The following is a 17,635-nucleotide window of genomic DNA, read 5'->3' as shown; positions in this document are numbered from 1 at the left end:
TGACAGATAAAGGTGATATAATATAACAAATATCATGAAACATTTACATTTTGTAGTCCATTGCATAATCTAAATAAAAATAAATGAAAATTTCGCATGTGGAAAAAGTAAGTACGCCCTTGGCTCTAATAGGTGGTATTGCCCCCTTTGGCAGAAACAACCTCAAGTAGGCGTTTCTTATAATTGTCGACCAGTCTGTGACATCGACTGGGAGAAATTTTTGCCCACTCCTCCATGCAGAATTATTTCAGCTGTGCGATGTTTGAGGGGTTTCGTGAATGCACAGCTCGTTTCAAATCCCTCCACAACATCTCGATGGGATTTAGATCCGGGCTTTGACTTGGCCATTCCAGAACCCTCCATTTCTTTCTTGTCAGCCATTCCTTGGTGGATTTACTGGTATGTTTAGGGTCATTGTCATGTTGCAAGATTCACCTTCGGTTGAGCTTCAACTTTCCGACAGATGGCCTCACATTATCCTCAAGCACCCTCTGGTACAATGAAAAATTTATAGTGGATTTTATGATGGTGAGCTGCCCAGGCCCTGATGCAGCAAAGCTGCCCCAAACCATAATATTTCCACCACTATGCTTTACAGTTGGTATCAGGTTCTTGTGGTTAAATGCTGTCTTTGGTTTTCGCCAAACATGTCTTCTGGTACTGTGGCAAAATAGCTCTACCTTTGACTCATCTGTCCAGAGCACATTGTCCAGAAGTGCTGGTCTTTGCCGAGGTGTTCATTGGCAAACTTTAGTCTTGCCCTGATGTTCTTTCTGGACAGCAAAGGTTTCCTCCTGGCACACCTCCCATGCAGATCAAATTTGTGCAGCCTCTTTCTAATGGTAGACTCGTGCACTTTGACATCAACAGTGGCAAGAGCTACCTGGAGGTCCCGTGATTACATTCTGGAGTTCTTGGAGACTTCTTTCAGCATCTTGTGGTCTGCTCTCGGGCTGAACTTGCTGGGGCGGCCTGGCCTGAACAAGTTGGCAGTTGTTTGGAAACTTCTCCACTTGTAGATGATCTTCCGGACAGTCGAATGGTTGATTTCAAATTGTTTGGAGATCTTTTTAAATCCCTTCCCAGACTCGTAGGCATCTGTAACCTTCTTTCTGAGGGCCTCAGAGAGCTCTTTTGATCTAGGCATGGTGACGCCGCACACTTCAACACAAAGAGCAAACCAAACGAAATGTCTGAGGTTTAAATAAGACAGGTTCGTCCAAGATCCTCTCTAACGATGTTCTAAACATTTGCACCTGAGCTGGTGCACCTGATTCTAATTTTAGGTACTTGATGTAGTGATAAATGTAGGGGTGTACTTACTTTTTCCACATGGGAAATTTGCATTCATGTTTATTTAAATTATACAATGGACTACAAAATGTAAATGTCTCATGATATTTGTTATATTATATCACCTTTATCTATCAATATTGTTGAAATGAAGATCAAATAGCTGTATGTTGAAATATGTTGAAAAAGTCAAAACTTTACATGGGGTGAACTTATTTTTTCAAATGACTATATATATATAAATATATATATATATATATATATATGTCAGGTCTCAGATTTGTTACTGCTTAATGCTCAATTATAAATGCCGGTTGACTGACGTATTACCACGTAAGCTATGTTATAAAATGCTGTTCTATAATGTTATTTCATGAGTTAATAAAATGTATTCGAACCTTAGGTAGGCTGCTTGAATCGTAGACATAAATCCTTTGATAAATTGCCAAAAACATTAACTGTTTTGTTTAATGACAGTGACGCCTGAGTTACAATGAGGTTTTTGCTTCGCTTTCATTTAAAATGAGGAAAGGCTCGCTTCAGTCGTGTTGGACAAATTGTATACGTGTGCACTTTCGAGGCTAGATAAGGCCGGTCGTAAAATCCCTATCATGATTCTCAGACGGCGCCTCGAGCCGCGGGCAGGAGAACGCTCACATGCGCGTGATTTTGCGTAACACTAGCAGAATGTTTAGGTTGCAGACATAAAACCTATCGTGAACCATATATATTTTGTATTAATCACAGCGACGCTTGACTCTGTATAAACATGCTCTGAATTACTCATTTTGAACAAACCCATATACTTTATGGGTTTGTCGAAGCCAAGAATGCACCCTCCCTTTAATGAGTTATATTTTCTGCCTCGTCGGAGTTTTGAAATCACATCTGGTCCGAATGATAAGGTGCGTGCTGCACTCCCCCGAATGACAGAGCGGATAACGGTGGGGGCTAGGAATGACGGGGAGGGACTCTCGCCAGTCGCTTTGTTCTCTCGGAGATTTTCTGATAATCGTATTCATATATAAATGAATGAGAATCAATGTGTTTTCAGGAAGGCTTGACTTGGCATGTTCTTGCTGTAGCTTGCTGTAGATGTCTGTCTCCTCCGGATCCGTATAAAGTGTTATTTTAATAAAGGTCTCGTCATTCTCAAGCCTGTTGGTGGAACTCTACTTCGATCAGAAAAGGTGGTTTCTGACATTTGGTGCCGTGACTCGGATTGCAGCAGACAGAGGACAGAGAGAGCGGACCCCGAGCGACAGAAGGAAGGCTGTCCGAACGCCGGGACGCCGGCACGTCGTACCTTCCTTCCTGGAGCGGGTTCAGCCCGTTCCTTTCTGCCTTCTGCTCTGCCTGCTCTCCGAACAGAAATTGTAAGTAGAGGCTCATTTCAGGCCACAGAATGACGTGTCTTTGTTGAAATCACCTGGATATCATTTAAGAGTAACGTTACAATATTTGCGCTGGATAAACATTAAGAGTAAAGCTAAGGATAGATTTAGCGCTGGATATTATTTAAGAGTAACGTTACAATATTTGCGCTGGATATTATTTAAGGGTAACGTAATAATTAACAAGGACGAGGGGGAAAGTGAGGTCGGACAGCCGTAAAGGTTGAGTAGGCCGAGAACTTTCCAGGAAGGATCAGCCCAGAGCAACAAGATGGGAAACAAGCTAACGAAAGAAGGGGAACCCCTCAAGGGAACCCCGGCATCTTTCATGTTTAAGAGGCATCATTTTGCCGCGGTAAGACCAATAAAGGACTGGGCTGTGCTAACTAAAGATTTAAGTCATCCCTGGCCAGAGGAGGGATCGTTTGCACTTGACAAATTGGAAGTGTTGTACGGAGCTTTGGATAAGCTAGAAAAGGAAAAGAAACACTTCCCACCCGATTATTGGAAGGTGTTTGGGTGGTGGGAAAAGGAAGGAATGAAGCGATTGGCGGCCACAAGACAGGCTAGCCTGGCAGGGGAAGTACTGAAGCTTCAGGACCAAAAGAAGCAAGCAGACAAGGTTCAGGACAAAACAATTAGGGAGGTAGTTAAGCAAGCAAATCAGCGGCTAATGCCGCTCGTCCAAAATCCGGACCAAGACCCCGCGGTAGGGGAGGCAGCTGCCATGCCCCTACCCCCTCAAGCCCTGAGCCCTGTCCCCGGGCCACAGGCGCCACCTCCCCCACCCCCGCCCCTGTTTCCCCAGGGGTTAGACCCCCAGAAAACTAGACCAGCCGCCCCTCAGGTTCACCTTAGCCCGGGCAATCCATTTAGAAGACAAGAAGCTAGTGGGGCGGACAGCGGGTTCGCGGCCCCAGAGGGGCTAGGAGAACTGTACCCCTCATTGGAAGGGTTCACGGAATCAGAGAACCCACAGCCTACAATCGGGATGTGTCCCTTAAAAACCATAGGACTGAACAGGGGGGCACCCATTAACGTCAGGATACCCTGGAGAGAATCAGATTTGGCGTCTATGCAGGAGCGGGTGAGAACCCTGCTGGCTGAACATCCCGGTCAGATACCGGAATTTATGCGTATGTGGATACAAAATACAGGTGCAGATTGGCGGGACGTCTGCCACATGGGGAAGGCTGTATTGCCCGTGCGGGTGTGGGACCAGGCCAAAGTACACGCACGCTGGCCAAATGTAGCACCGCCCCCGGCCGCAACCGCGGCCCAGACCCTCGCCGATTGGGAGGCCCTGGTCGACCTATTGTTGGCCGGGGTATACACCGCACTGATGCCAGCCGCAGGGCCAGATTGGAATAAAATATGCGGCCTAAAACAGAAGCATGGCGAAGCAGCCATCGATTGGAGAGAGAGGGTAGAAAGAGCAGTGTTAAAGTGGGGAGGACTGGGCCAGGTGCGGGCACAAGATCTCCCTCACGCTGTAGTGAACAACTTTTTGGTAGAAGGGATGAGACCGGCAGTTAGGAAGCGCATTCAAACGGCTATGATAGGATGGAGAAACACCCCAACCGACCAACTAGTTGAAGCGGCCGAACAATGTGGCGACGGAGACGATAAGAAGGTCGATGTTAAGGACGACATGTTGCAAATGCTGGTCCAGGAAAAACGGGCCCAACTCAACCAAAAAGAGAAGGGGAATCGAGGCCAAGGACGGGCCCAGAATCGGAACACTAGGATAGAGCCCAACGAAGAGTGGGGCCGCGATAACGAAAACGACGACGACGTCGACGATAACGACAGGGGACGAGTCGACATGCGGACACAAGGACCCCCTCCCCAGAATTGGAACACACAAGGACCCCCTCCCCAAAACTGGAACATGCAGGGGCCCCCTCCACAGCCGCAGAGCTGGGCCATGCAAGCACCCCCTCCACAGACCTGGGCAGTACAAATGCCCCCTCCCCAGAACGGGTATCCACAGGGACCCCCTTCCCAAATCGATGGGCCTCCCCCAAGTTATTGGGCCCCAAGCGGAGCGAACGGGAATGGGCCGCCACAATGGGACCAACGGAACCAACAGCCTGCGAGGCGTCCGACGCAACAGGGTCAGCGCAATAGCAACAGGTACCCCGCATCCACCGCTCCACAGGGGGCGTGCTTCCGTTGCGGACGGACGGGACATTGGAAACGCGATTGCCGGGGGCCCCGCCAGGGGTACCCGCCACAGAGAAATCAAGTAGCCTATTGACAGGAAGCCGGCGGGCCGCCCGTAGAATGTCCCCTCTTGACTATGACACCAACCGAGGAGCCGACCTTGACACTAGACGTAGATGGGCAACAGGTAGACTTTCTCGTCGATACGGGCGCTACTCGCAGTACTATTAACGAGGGGCAGCTACCATCCTTGCGCCCCACAGATAGGGATGTCCAGATAGTGGGAGTTTCAGGCTTGCCCCAAGCGCTCCCTATTTCAGAAGAGGTAAGAGTGGTGTGCGGCCCACTAGAGGCTAGACACGCTTTTTTGATGACTACCACCGCCCCGACTAACTTGTTGGGACGGGATCTACTTTGCCGTTTAGGCTGCCAAATTTCATGTACGGAGCAGGGAGTTTTTGTAGACGTCGCGGAATCCAAACGCGATCTGTTAATGACGGCATTGTCTCGGCCCGGCCCCACCGCCTACTGGTGGAGCCTGGAAAAGAGGGCTTTGGCCACTTGGATACATGTCCTAGACACAGTGTGCTCCCGGAACGACGGGTTGCGAGATTGGCTGCGCGTACATCAAATTACAACAGACATAAAGGACAACCCTCCCCATTGCACGGCTTACTACGATGCTAGGGGCGATGATGACGAGTACCGAGAAAGGATAAAGGGGTCAATAGGTAAGAATTCGGACCTATCGTTGTCAAATATATGGGTTGGACGGGAGGGAATAGGCGTCAAGGTAACCCTAACTGCGGAGCAGCGGGCGTTGTCTCAGTATCCCGCAGGGGTGGACGCCCATGTTACCCTCACCACCGCCAAAGGGTGGCCGGCGGAAAGTGTAGGATGGATGATGGGGCGCTTGCGAGAAATTCCGTGCAGCGCCATTTATGAAGTGGACCACTGGACAGTGACAGTGCTCGACAAAAACGAGGGGTATGTAATCACCCATGATGAGCAGAGTATAGAAGGAAAATTTGAAGAGACAGACCTGCCCCCAAAGGGCACCCACGTTGTACGAACGGTGCCTCAGGGCCCGGGCGAGTCCGATGGCCTTTTAGAGGAGGTCCCGGCCGATTTGTGGTCCCAACACGACAACGACGTGGGGCGAATTCGCGACGCCAAACCTCTGGTAATACCGATCCAACCAGGAATGCCCCTCCCAAACGTGAGACAATATAAATTGCGGCACGAGGCCGATGCGGGCATAGAGCCAGTGATTCAATCTTTGGTGAAACAGAAAATAATTGTGGAAACTAACAGCCAATGCAACACACCGATTTTGCCCGTGAAGAAACCAATGCAGGATAAATGGAGGTTCGTGCAGGATTTGAGGGAAGTGAACAAAGTCATACAAGGCATACACCCAGTGGTACCAAATGCGGAAGGCCTTATGACATCTATCCCACCGGACGCAACACATTTTACCGTCATTGACCTATGCTCTGCCTTTTTCTCCGTACCTATCGCACCTGAGTCACAATACTTGTTCGCCTTCACCTTTAGGGGGCGCCAGTTCACCTGGACGGTGTTACCCCAAGGGTTCTCCGACAGCCCCACCCTGTTCTCCCGAGCGCTGCACCGCGATTTGGCAGACGTGGAACTAAAAGGGGGATCGGTGTTGTTACAATACATTGACGACTTGTTGATTTGTTCCCCTTCCAAGGAAGCCTGCGAAGGGGACTCCATGGCCCTGCTAAGAGCCTTGGCGGCCAAGGGCCACAAGGTGGGACGGAGAAAGCTCCAATTTGTACGGAAGGTAGTAACCTATTTGGGTCATGCCATTTCACACGGGAAGCGAGAACTGCATGCTGGACGAGTGACCGCTATCATGGAATCGCCACGGCCAAGTACGCAACGACAGATGTTGCGCTTCCTAGGTATGACGGGTTACTGCCGCTCTTGGATAATTGACTACGCACTACTTGCTAAACCGCTGTACGAAGCCACCAGAATAGGAGAACCAAACTACTTGGTTTGGACGGACGAATTGATGCGCTGTTTCGAGGGGCTGAAAAAGGCATTGGTAACGGCACCGACTTTAGGACTCCCCGATTATGCGAAACCATTCACCCTTTACACTCATGCAATAAGGGGTTTTGCTCAGTCCGTTTTGACACAGACTCATGGAGATAAGGAACGACCGGTAGCCTACTTTAGTAAAAAGCTGGAACCGGTCGAGCAAGGGTTTCCGGTGTGCCTGCAAGCCGTGGCAGCGGCTAGGTACGCAGTGGAAAGGACAGCGGACATTGTGATGGGGCACCCGGTAACGCTACAGGTACCACACTGCGTCACTTCACTGTTACTACAGCGGACAACACAACACTTATCGACCACTAGATTAATGCAATACGAAACAGCACTGATTACGGCCGCCAACGTCACCATTAAACGTTGCACTACACTCAACCCGGCCTCACTGATGCCCACCCCAGAGGAGGGCGAACCCCATGTATGTGTTGATGTAGTACAGCAAGTCACTACGGTACGTCCGGACTTGAAGGACGTTCCCCTCGATAACCCCGATCGTGTGTACTACGTCGACGGATCAGCTAAACGCGGATGGGACGGCTCTTTGCTATCCGGATACGCGGTGTGTTCAGATAATGAGACGATAGAAAGCGGGCGCCTTCCGCCCACATTTTCCGCCCAGCAGGCGGAGCTGTGCGCCTTGACTAGAGCATGCAGCTTGGCGGCGGACCTTGCCGTCAACATTTATACAGATTCAGCATACGCGCACGGGGTAGTTCACGACAAAGGGGCAATTTGGAAGATGCGAGGCTTTCTCACATCTGCGGGTTCGGTCATAAAAAACGGCGAACTGGTTGAAGGGCTACTCCGAAGCATCTTGCTCCCCCGCGCTATCGCGGTGATCAAATGTCGCGGCCACCAAAGGACAGACTCTGACGTCGCCCGAGGCAACACCAGAGCGGACGTAGCGGCAGGAAAAGCGGCCAACCAACAAATAGGACGGAACATGCCGATGGTAACGCGAGCAAAAGGGGCACACACGCAAACTGCCAACGTACCGACCTCAGGACTAACCCCTTCCTCGAAAAATGAGTGCACCATCACCATCGCCTCACCGACTAATGAGGACGTTATAAAACTTCAAAACGCAGCAACAGCAGCCGAACATGATGACTGGGTAAAACGAGGGGCCACACGCCCCGGACCAAATGCGATGTGGACCCTTCACGGAAAACCAATAGCACCCAAGGAACTACTGCCTTGGCTGGCACGTATGGGACATCAAAATGGCCATGTGTGCCAGAGGGGGGTGATAGAACAGATAAACTATACCTGGGCGGCACCGGGACTGTCGCGAATCGCATCTGAGGTGTGCCGGTCATGCGCGATTTGCCAACAATACAACAGGGGGGCACCACCTAGGCACCCACATAACGCGGGCCATCTTCGACCAATCGGGCCCTTCTGTCATGTCCAGTTCGATTTCATTAACATGGAACCAAGTATGTCGTTCCGATATGTCCTGGTAATCGTGGACATGTTCACAAAATGGGTCGAGGCCTATCCATGCGTTAAGTCAGACGCCCCGACAGTAGCCAAGCGCCTCGTGCGGGATTTCATGTGCAGATTCGGCATCCCTCAGAAAATTTCGTCAGACAAAGGGGGCCATTTCACGGGAGAGGTGATTAAGGGCATCCTAAAGGCACTGGGCGTGAAACAATCTTTCCATTGCGCTTATCACCCACAATCAGCGGGACTTGTGGAACGCACCAATGGGACGCTGAAACTTAAGGTAGCCAAGATCTGTGCAGACACAGGTTTGAAGTGGCCGGAAGCACTCCCGCTGGCGTTAATGAGTATTCGTTCCACCCCGGGCCACACCACGGGCCTTTCCCCCCACGAGATATTAATGGGACGACCTATGAGTTTGCCCGTTTCGGCCCCGATGGACATGTCCAAATTTGACTTGCCTGTGATGGATGACATGCTTTTAAAGTTTTGCAGAGGATTGTCCAATGTGGCACGCAGCATTCACGCCCGGGTACGAGAGGCGTTGCCTGAACCAACAAACCACGCCATCCACGACTTCCAGACCGGCGATTACGTGCTCGTAAAACACTTCACCCGCAAGAACGCCTTGGAACCAAGGTGGACGGGACCAGTCCAGGTGTTGCTGACTACACCAACGGCCGTCTTTTGCGAGGGCAAGACCTCGTGGATCCACGCCACGCACTGTAAGTTGGCCATACAAGCACCAGACACTACACCACAGCAACCACAGTAAGGATGGGCCTAATCATAGGTACGATACTATTGGTAGCGACAGCAGCTAGGGGAAACTCCGATTCCAATAGATGCGAAAACGAAACCCGACACCTCACCGTAACATGGGGACAAAGAGTATCACTACCATGTTTCGAACAGAAAGCCCTGCACACAAATTGGGTGAACATAAATTGGCTAGCACTGTCGGCAGGGCCTGGACGCGTTGGCATGGTACTACAAAAGCAACGAGAGTTCCGGGAAGACGGGCAAGCTAGAATTAAGACCTTGGCCCAACCAGGATACCAATGGGGAACCCCTGATTTTAAGCTACAAACACGCACACGCCTAGGGAAAGACATGACCATGCAGGTCCGGTGCAGCGTCTGGACCCCTGGCGCGGCCAGGGGCGAAACTAAATACACACCATGCATCGAATACATACTCACGCCACACCCCCAGAATAAGGCCCCAAAGAAGGGGGAAAACACATATTGGAAAGTGGCCAGGGAGGTGGCAACAATTCAAAATAGGACACACTGCTGGTCGTGCATGCACTTTCCCCAAGCAGGCACCACAGGAATACACATGATAGTGCTACCTCTGTCCCTCAATGACCTCTGCTCACAACCTATCGATTCCCCATGTTTAGTCACCACGCTGGAAAGAGAAGGGGTTGACAACGGCAAGAGTTGCAATCGACAATTTAATTATCGCCCGTCAATGATTGCCCATGTGGCCGAGAGGCCTGCCCCCGTCTGGGTCAAACCACAGAAAGGGACGGTCTGCCTCCAGGGTTCCGGCCACTTGCGTATGGGAGAATCAGAATGCGCCTACACTCTCCCCGGGAAGCTGGGACAAGGGAGCTCGGGGATTACACTACGAATAGTACTGCAAGATAAACACAACCACAACATAACGGCTATAACATTCTCTAGGGGGGTTAGTAGGATTAATGGGGTGGTAAGGGGAACCCAGTGCTTATCCACCCACCTGGTCCCACCCCATGGGACAATGTTTATATGCGGCGACAAGGCTTACCCCTATTTACCAAATAATTGGGGGGGCACATGTTATCTGGGTTCAGTCCTTCCTGACGTTGAGATACTGGATGAGCTAGACCCAAAGTCCTTGGACAGGCGTTATAAGAGGTCAGTCATGAACGAAGATGGAACCACTAAACTACACGGGAGCCTATGGGAAAAGGTGTTTGGTTTCTTCTTCCCAGGAGCGGGCACAGTCATGGATAGTTTCCGGATAGATAAATTGGCTTTGGCCCTAGAAAAGGTGGCAAACGACACCGCTACGGCTCATGACATACTATTGGATACGGTGATTCACATGCGTACAATGGTGATGCAGAATCGGGTGGCTTTGGACATGCTCTTGGCAGAGAAAGGAGGGGTATGCGGAATAATAGAGGGAAAATGTTGCACTTACATACCCGATCCATCTGAAGGAGTGTCAGCCGCAATAGTGAGACTAAGGGAAACTAGCCACGCCCTGACGATCGATCGGATCGCGCGCGAAAATTCTTATACATTTAGCTGGCTCACTGACTGGTTCCAGGGATGGACGGGCACCATAGTGAAGTGGTTATTGACCGCACTGGCTGTGATAATCGGGGTAGTAATTTGGGGGGCACTAATGAAATCTCTAGTCCTCCTCTGTATGAGAAAGTATTTTACAGGATGGAAATTGAAGAAGCCGCCGACAACGACTATGGTTCTGACCACAGAGGCCGTCGACCTGAACGGGTCCTTCAACAAGGCAGACGTGACCGGCGCTCCAGAAAATTGCATTGAATTTTGTAATGACTGTGATACTTGTGTTGATCCCATGTGGGAACTGGCTGCTGCCTGTAACGGTGTCTGTGATGACTGTGATACTTGTGCTATAAACCCCTTGCGTGTACTGGCTAACGCCTCTTATGTATTACAAGCTGACAGCTGCACGCCCCCTTCTGACCCAACTATGGATCTGATTGCGACGCTGGGTCTGGCGGTTGAGGGACCCGACGCGGATGTCCTAGACCCGCAAGCCGACCAGGCGCCCATGGGAGACTTTGACATAAAGGAAGTCCCTCTCTTTTCTTCAAATGTTTCGGATCTCTTTGATCCACATGTTGCGGATCTCTTTGCTTCAAGTGATTCGGATTCGGATTTTTACGCTCTGTACCCTGACCAGGAAATTGAGACACAAGATACTGACGACATTTTGTATTCCCCAGAACAGCAACACGTGAGGGACCTCATGGGCATGACCGTTGATTAACTTCGAAGATCTGCAAGGACTGCGTCTGCAAAGGGTGGGGGGAGCCAGTTCCGCAGGGGAAGTGATGCACCCTCTGGCGGAGCAGAACCTCATCTGGACCAGACGTCTTCGTTGTGGATCCGAAACGTTAATGAACTTTCATGTTTTGAGCCCTCAGGCTCCAAGCACGCACCACACGACACGTTCCCCAAATGCACGGGCGAGGCGCTATGGGCGCACGGTATGCCCTTGGGAGATACCCGCATTACACGATGGTCTTTCAATAAAGCCCGATGTGGCACGTTGTCTCTTGAGATACTTTGTCTCGACGAGACAAGAGGAAGGAATGTCAGGTCTCAGATTTGTTACTGCTTAATGCTCAATTATAAATGCCGGTTGACTGACGTATTACCACGTAAGCTATGTTATAAAATGCTGTTCTATAATGTTATTTCATGAGTTAATAAAATGTATTCGAACCTTAGGTAGGCTGCTTGAATCGTAGACATAAATCCTTTGATAAATTGCCAAAAACATTAACTGTTTTGTTTAATGACAGTGACGCCTGAGTTACAATGAGGTTTTTGCTTCGCTTTCATTTAAAATGAGGAAAGGCTCGCTTCAGTCGTGTTGGACAAATTGTATACGTGTGCACTTTCGAGGCTAGATAAGGCCGGTCGTAAAATCCCTATCATGATTCTCAGACGGCGCCTCGAGCCGCGGGCAGGAGAACGCTCACATGCGCGTGATTTTGCGTAACACTAGCAGAATGTTTAGGTTGCAGACATAAAACCTATCGTGAACCATATATATTTTGTATTAATCACAGCGACGCTTGACTCTGTATAAACATGCTCTGAATTACTCATTTTGAACAAACCCATATACTTTATGGGTTTGTCGAAGCCAAGAATGCACCCTCCCTTTAATGAGTTATATTTTCTGCCTCGTCGGAGTTTTGAAATCACATCTGGTCCGAATGATAAGGTGCGTGCTGCACTCCCCCGAATGACAGAGCGGATAACGGTGGGGGCTAGGAATGACGGGGAGGGACTCTCGCCAGTCGCTTTGTTCTCTCGGAGATTTTCTGATAATCGTATTCATATATAAATGAATGAGAATCAATGTGTTTTCAGGAAGGCTTGACTTGGCATGTTCTTGCTGTAGCTTGCTGTAGATGTCTGTCTCCTCCGGATCCGTATAAAGTGTTATTTTAATAAAGGTCTCGTCATTCTCAAGCCTGTTGGTGGAACTCTACTTCGATCAGAAAAGGTGGTTTCTGACATATATATATATATAAAGTTCAAAACACACCTGGTCACAAGTGTGCCGCACTGACCGGGTCCTCAGTCGAGGTCCTCAGCATCATCCCGTTTCGGCCCTTCAACATCGATATGGTCAGCTAAGGTGGGCCAGCAGGGGCACATACACATCCACATGCAGCAACTACATCTGGATGCGTACATACCCCCAACCCCAGCCAGTGCGAACGCAGACTACTACAACAACAACAACAATAACATCCCCGCATCCAGAATCCACAGCACCAAACAAACATGGTGAAACACTCAAACACCCACCTTTATACCCTTCACCACTCACCAACAAAACACACCAGATCATTCATACACACACATACACACCCATAGACACACATACACACACATACACACACACACACACACAACACCAACCAACCAACCGCCTACCCTTACTACATACACGACTCAACATATAAAAACACACACTCATGCAAAAATTCATTCATGCAAAAACACACACCCTCACCCACTCACTCATATAAACAAAATAAGAAATAATAATAGTAACAAAAATAATAATAATAATAATTTTAAAAAACACACACAACCAACCTACACCGTTCGACGTGCCTCCATAAACTTCCTCCATATCCAAAATGAGCCTTTCAAGGCAACCTGGGCCACCTTGTCACACATCCTCCTTCTTTCTGTCCCACACACTCCCAGCCGAGCAAGAAATGCAGAAAAGGAATTGCCAATATACCCTCTGCACCCCACCTCAAATGGCTGACACGAAACTCGCCAACCCTTCTCCCGGCACTCTGCCTCCAGCTCACTGTACTTTCCTCTCTTCCTCTCGTGCACCTCCTCCATGTTCTCTTCCCAAGGTCCCGACAATTCCCCTAAGATGACCTGTCTTGTTGCTCCTGACCAAATGGCAATGTCAGGCCGCAACCTTGTCACAAAGATCTCCTCTGGGAATACCAATTGATATTTGTTATGATATTTGTTATGATATTTATGTTATGATATGATATTTGTTATATTATATCACCTTTATCTCTCAATATTGTTGAAATGAAGATTAAATAGCTGTATGTTGAAATATGTTGAAAAAGTCAAAACTTTACATGGGGTGTACTTATTTTTTCACGTGACTATATATATATATATGTATATATATATATATATATATATATATATATATATACAGACTTGGCATTTAATATGGAATATTTTTTTTTTCTTGACTTGGGTTTACTTTCTTAACTCAGTATATCAATCTGGTGAGTTTCTTTTACACTTTGGTGATTTATTTGTTAAAAGAACCATGTCACTGATTGTCTGTCGCAGCAAGAAGTCAACAACAGGATTATATCACAGGTGGCGCGGCAAAATGTACGGACAGGTGCATTTGATGATTGGCTTCACAGTCGGGTATACAAGGGTTGTTGCGTTCTGTATTAATGGAAAACAACTGCTGCACGTCTCCAAAAGTTATTGCCGCTTCTTCTGGAGATGGGCCGTCAACTCGACAATGCTGTTTGTCATGGAGTGGTGGCTTTACGAAATTACGGCATGAAACAGCGTGCTATTTCTCGGCAGTATGGCATCACTCAAGGTCAGGTGTCAAAGATCCTGAAACGAAATGCTCAGAGGGGTGTCCCTACTCCAATAGCGAGGCCAGGACGTCCCCGCAGAACCACAAGGAGGGATGATCGCCAACTGCACCGGTTAGTCCGCAATGGTCGTACCAAGTCAGCTAATCGGCTTAGGGCTGAGTGGCAGCAACTGACAAATGTGCCTGTATCCAGAAGGCTAGTCAACCAACGAATGGTTCAAGCAGGCTATCGTGCCAGGCGTCCCCTGAGAAAGCCACGCCTGACCAGACAACACCGCCAGCGCCGATTGCAGTGGGCCAGAGAGCACCGTCAATGGCAGCCAGGACACTGGAATCACGTGATCTTCAGTGACGAGTCTAGATTTCTGGTCTATCGTCAAGATGGCCGCGTCCGAGTGCGCAGACAAGTGCATGAAGCCTACAACAAAGATTGTATAGTGCCAAGAGTCCAAACTGGAGGTGATGGGGTGACCGTTTGGGCTGCTTTTCATGCAGGGGGCAAAACTGACCTGGTTGTTCAGAATGGAAACCTGAACCAGTTCAAGTACAGGGCCATTCTGGAAGAAACATTGCTTCCATTTGCTCGGCAAGCCTTTCGAGGAAACTTTGTCTTCCAAGATGACAATGCACGGCCTCATCATGCTCGCATGATCCAACACTTTCTTGCTGACCGTGGTGAAGAGCATATGGAGTGGCCTGCCATGTCCCCGGATATGAATCCGATAGAGAACTTGTGGGCAGAATTAATGCGTCAAATCGACAACTTGGACCAGCAGCCGACCTCTCTGCGTGAATTGCAGCAGACTATTGTCACTGCATGGCAAGCAATTCCTGTCCAAACCTTGGCAAATCTCGTGAACAGCATGCCTCGACATGTACGTGCTCTCCTGAATGCTCGTGGGGGTTACACGAAGTACTGAACTGTAATTTTACGGTCCGTAATCCCAGTCATAATTTAGCTTTTGTTGAAATTTTTTTTGGCTAATGTGCAAAATTAAGAGATACTTCTGGAAAACGCACAGAGGTTTAACACAGTACCGTCCATGAATTGAGTTTGATATCAGTTTCCATCACTTTCAAGGATCAATTTATTTGCTTCGAAATGTCAAATGTGGTTTTTGTTTCTTTTAAATGTCACATTAACAAAATCTAGAATAATTTCAACATAATTCCAATGAACTTTTGGTTCTAAGTCATCTTGAAAAGTAAGTTCACCCCCACAAAAAAAATATTCCATATTAAATGCCAAGTCTGTATATATATATATATATATATATATATATATATATATATATATATATATATATATATATATATATATAATATTATATTATATATACGTAGCTCGGCTTCACGCTGTTGAAAGCAAAGCTTTCAGAATCATTGGAATCTCCCGCGATGAAGCTAACTCCGAGGGCCTTTTATTCACTCACCGCAGGCAGGTTGGTGGTCTTTCTGTCTTCTACCGACTCCTCTCCGGCCTTGCTCCCCCATCTCTCTCTGTGCTCTGTCCCCCAAATATTCCTACAGGTCGCAGAAGATCTGCCAGCAACCCTCTTATGGTTAAACTGCCAAAATCTAGGCTCTCTATTCACCTTCACGCCTTCATTCCTCTTTTCTCCCGTTTCTGGAACAAACTCCCCCACTCCCTTCAATCCCACTCCGCCCTCCAGGTCTTTAAAACAGCTGTTCACCACCATCCCCCATCCAAAACCTTGATCTTCTCTACCCCCGCTAATTCACACCAGATCCACTTTTTTTGAAATTCCAACTTCTTTCCTGGAAGTCCTTGCAGTGTCCATGTGTTTTATACCTCTCCTACCTCCCCCCAAGCCCTCTCCCTCTCACAGATCTCTCGATGTCCTTGCTCTCAAATGTTGTGTTTATGTCCTTCCCCCTCTCGCCCCATCTTGTCTACCGCTCCCCTTATTTTGTGTTTTCTGTGTCGGTTTGACTTTTTGTGTGATTAATGTTGTGGGTAGCATAACTTGCTGGGGGCGCAGTAGGTTAGGGCAGGCTGACCTATTTCTTTCTTCTTCTTTAGAATGTGGCACATGGCTGCGGGAAACATAATTTGCTCGGGGCGCAGTGGTGCAGTGGGTTGGAGCAGGCTGACGTATTTCTTTCTTCTTCTTCTTCTTCAGCTTTAGTATGTGGCACGTGGCTGTGGGTAGCATAACTTGCTGGGGGCGAAGTAGGTTAGGGCAGGCTGACGTCTTTCTTTCTGCTTCTTCTTCTTCTTCTTCTTCTTTAGTGTGCGGCACATGGCTGCGGGTAGCATAGCATGCTGGGGGCGCAGTTCGTTAGGGCAGTCTGACCTATTTCTTTTTTCTACCTCTTCTTCTTTAGTATGCAGCACATGGCTGCGGGTAGCATAACTTGCTGGGGGCGCAGTAGGTTAGGGCAGTCTGACCTATTTCTTTTTTCTACTTCTTCTTCTTTAGTATGCGGCACATGGCTGCGGGTAGCATAGCATGCTGGGGGCGCAGTTGGTTAGGGCAGTCTGACCTATTTCTTTTTTCTACTTCTTCTTTTTTAGTATGCGGCACATAGCTGCGGGTCGCATAACTTGCTGGGGGCACAGTAGGTTAGGGCAGTCTGACCTATTTCTTTGTCTACTTCTTCTTCTTTAGTATGCGGCACATGGCTGTGGGTAGCATAACTTGCTGGGGGCACAGTAGGTTAGGGCAGGCTGACCTCTTTCTTTTTTCTACTTCTTCTTCTTCTTTAGTATGCAGCACATGGCTGCGGGTAGCATAACTTGCTGGGGGCGCAGTAGGTTAGGGCAGTCTGACCTATTTCTTTTTTCTACTTCTTCTTCTTTTGTATGCGGCACATGGCTCTGGGTAGCATAACTTGCTGGGGGCGCAGTAGGTTAGGGCAGTCTGACCTATTTCTTTTTTCTACTTCTTCTTCTTAATATGCGGCACATGGCTGCGGGTAGCATAACTTGCTGGGGGCGCAGTAGGTTAGGGCAGTCTGACCTATTTCTTTTTTCTACTTCTTCTTCTTTAGTATGTGGCACATGGCTGTGGGTAGCATAACTTGCTGGGGGTGCAGTAGGTTAGGGCAGGCTGACCTCTTTCTTTTTTCTACTTCTTCCTCTTTAGTATGCAGCACATGGCTGCGGGTAGCATAACTTGCTGGGGGCGCAGTAGGTTAGGGCAGTCTGACCTATTTCTTTTTTCTACTTCTTCATCTTTAGTATGCGGCACATGGCTCTGGGTAGCATAACTTGCTGGGGGCGCAGTAGGTTAGGGCAGGCTTACCTCTTTCTTTTTTCTACTTCTTCTTCTTAATATGCGGCACATGGCTGCGGGTAGCATAACTTGCTGGGGGCGCAGTAGGTTAGGGCAGTCTGA

At 48.6% G+C, this 17,635-nt stretch overlaps 1 protein-coding gene and 1 long non-coding RNA gene across 2 annotated transcripts in view; one reads left to right on the top strand and one right to left on the bottom strand.

The window, feature by feature from the left end:
• Positions 1-17,635, bottom strand: part of LOC137421113 (heparan sulfate glucosamine 3-O-sulfotransferase 1) — a 461,391-nt gene that overhangs the window by 348,495 nt on the left and 95,261 nt on the right. The gene's annotated exons all lie outside the window — the stretch shown is intronic.
• Positions 2,520-11,059, top strand: LOC144890678 (uncharacterized). Its single transcript, XR_013622408.1, has 2 exons — positions 2,520-2,669; positions 8,904-11,059. It is a non-coding gene; the product is annotated as an uncharacterized LOC144890678 (long non-coding RNA).

This window comes from Myxine glutinosa, chromosome 2 (assembly GCF_964187855.1).
Source record: "Myxine glutinosa chromosome 2, kmMyxGlut1.1, whole genome shotgun sequence".
Taxonomy (NCBI): domain Eukaryota; kingdom Metazoa; phylum Chordata; class Myxini; order Myxiniformes; family Myxinidae; genus Myxine; species Myxine glutinosa.
The sequence above is the reverse complement of the archived record's forward strand: the minus strand, read 5'-3'. Positions and strand labels throughout refer to the sequence as shown.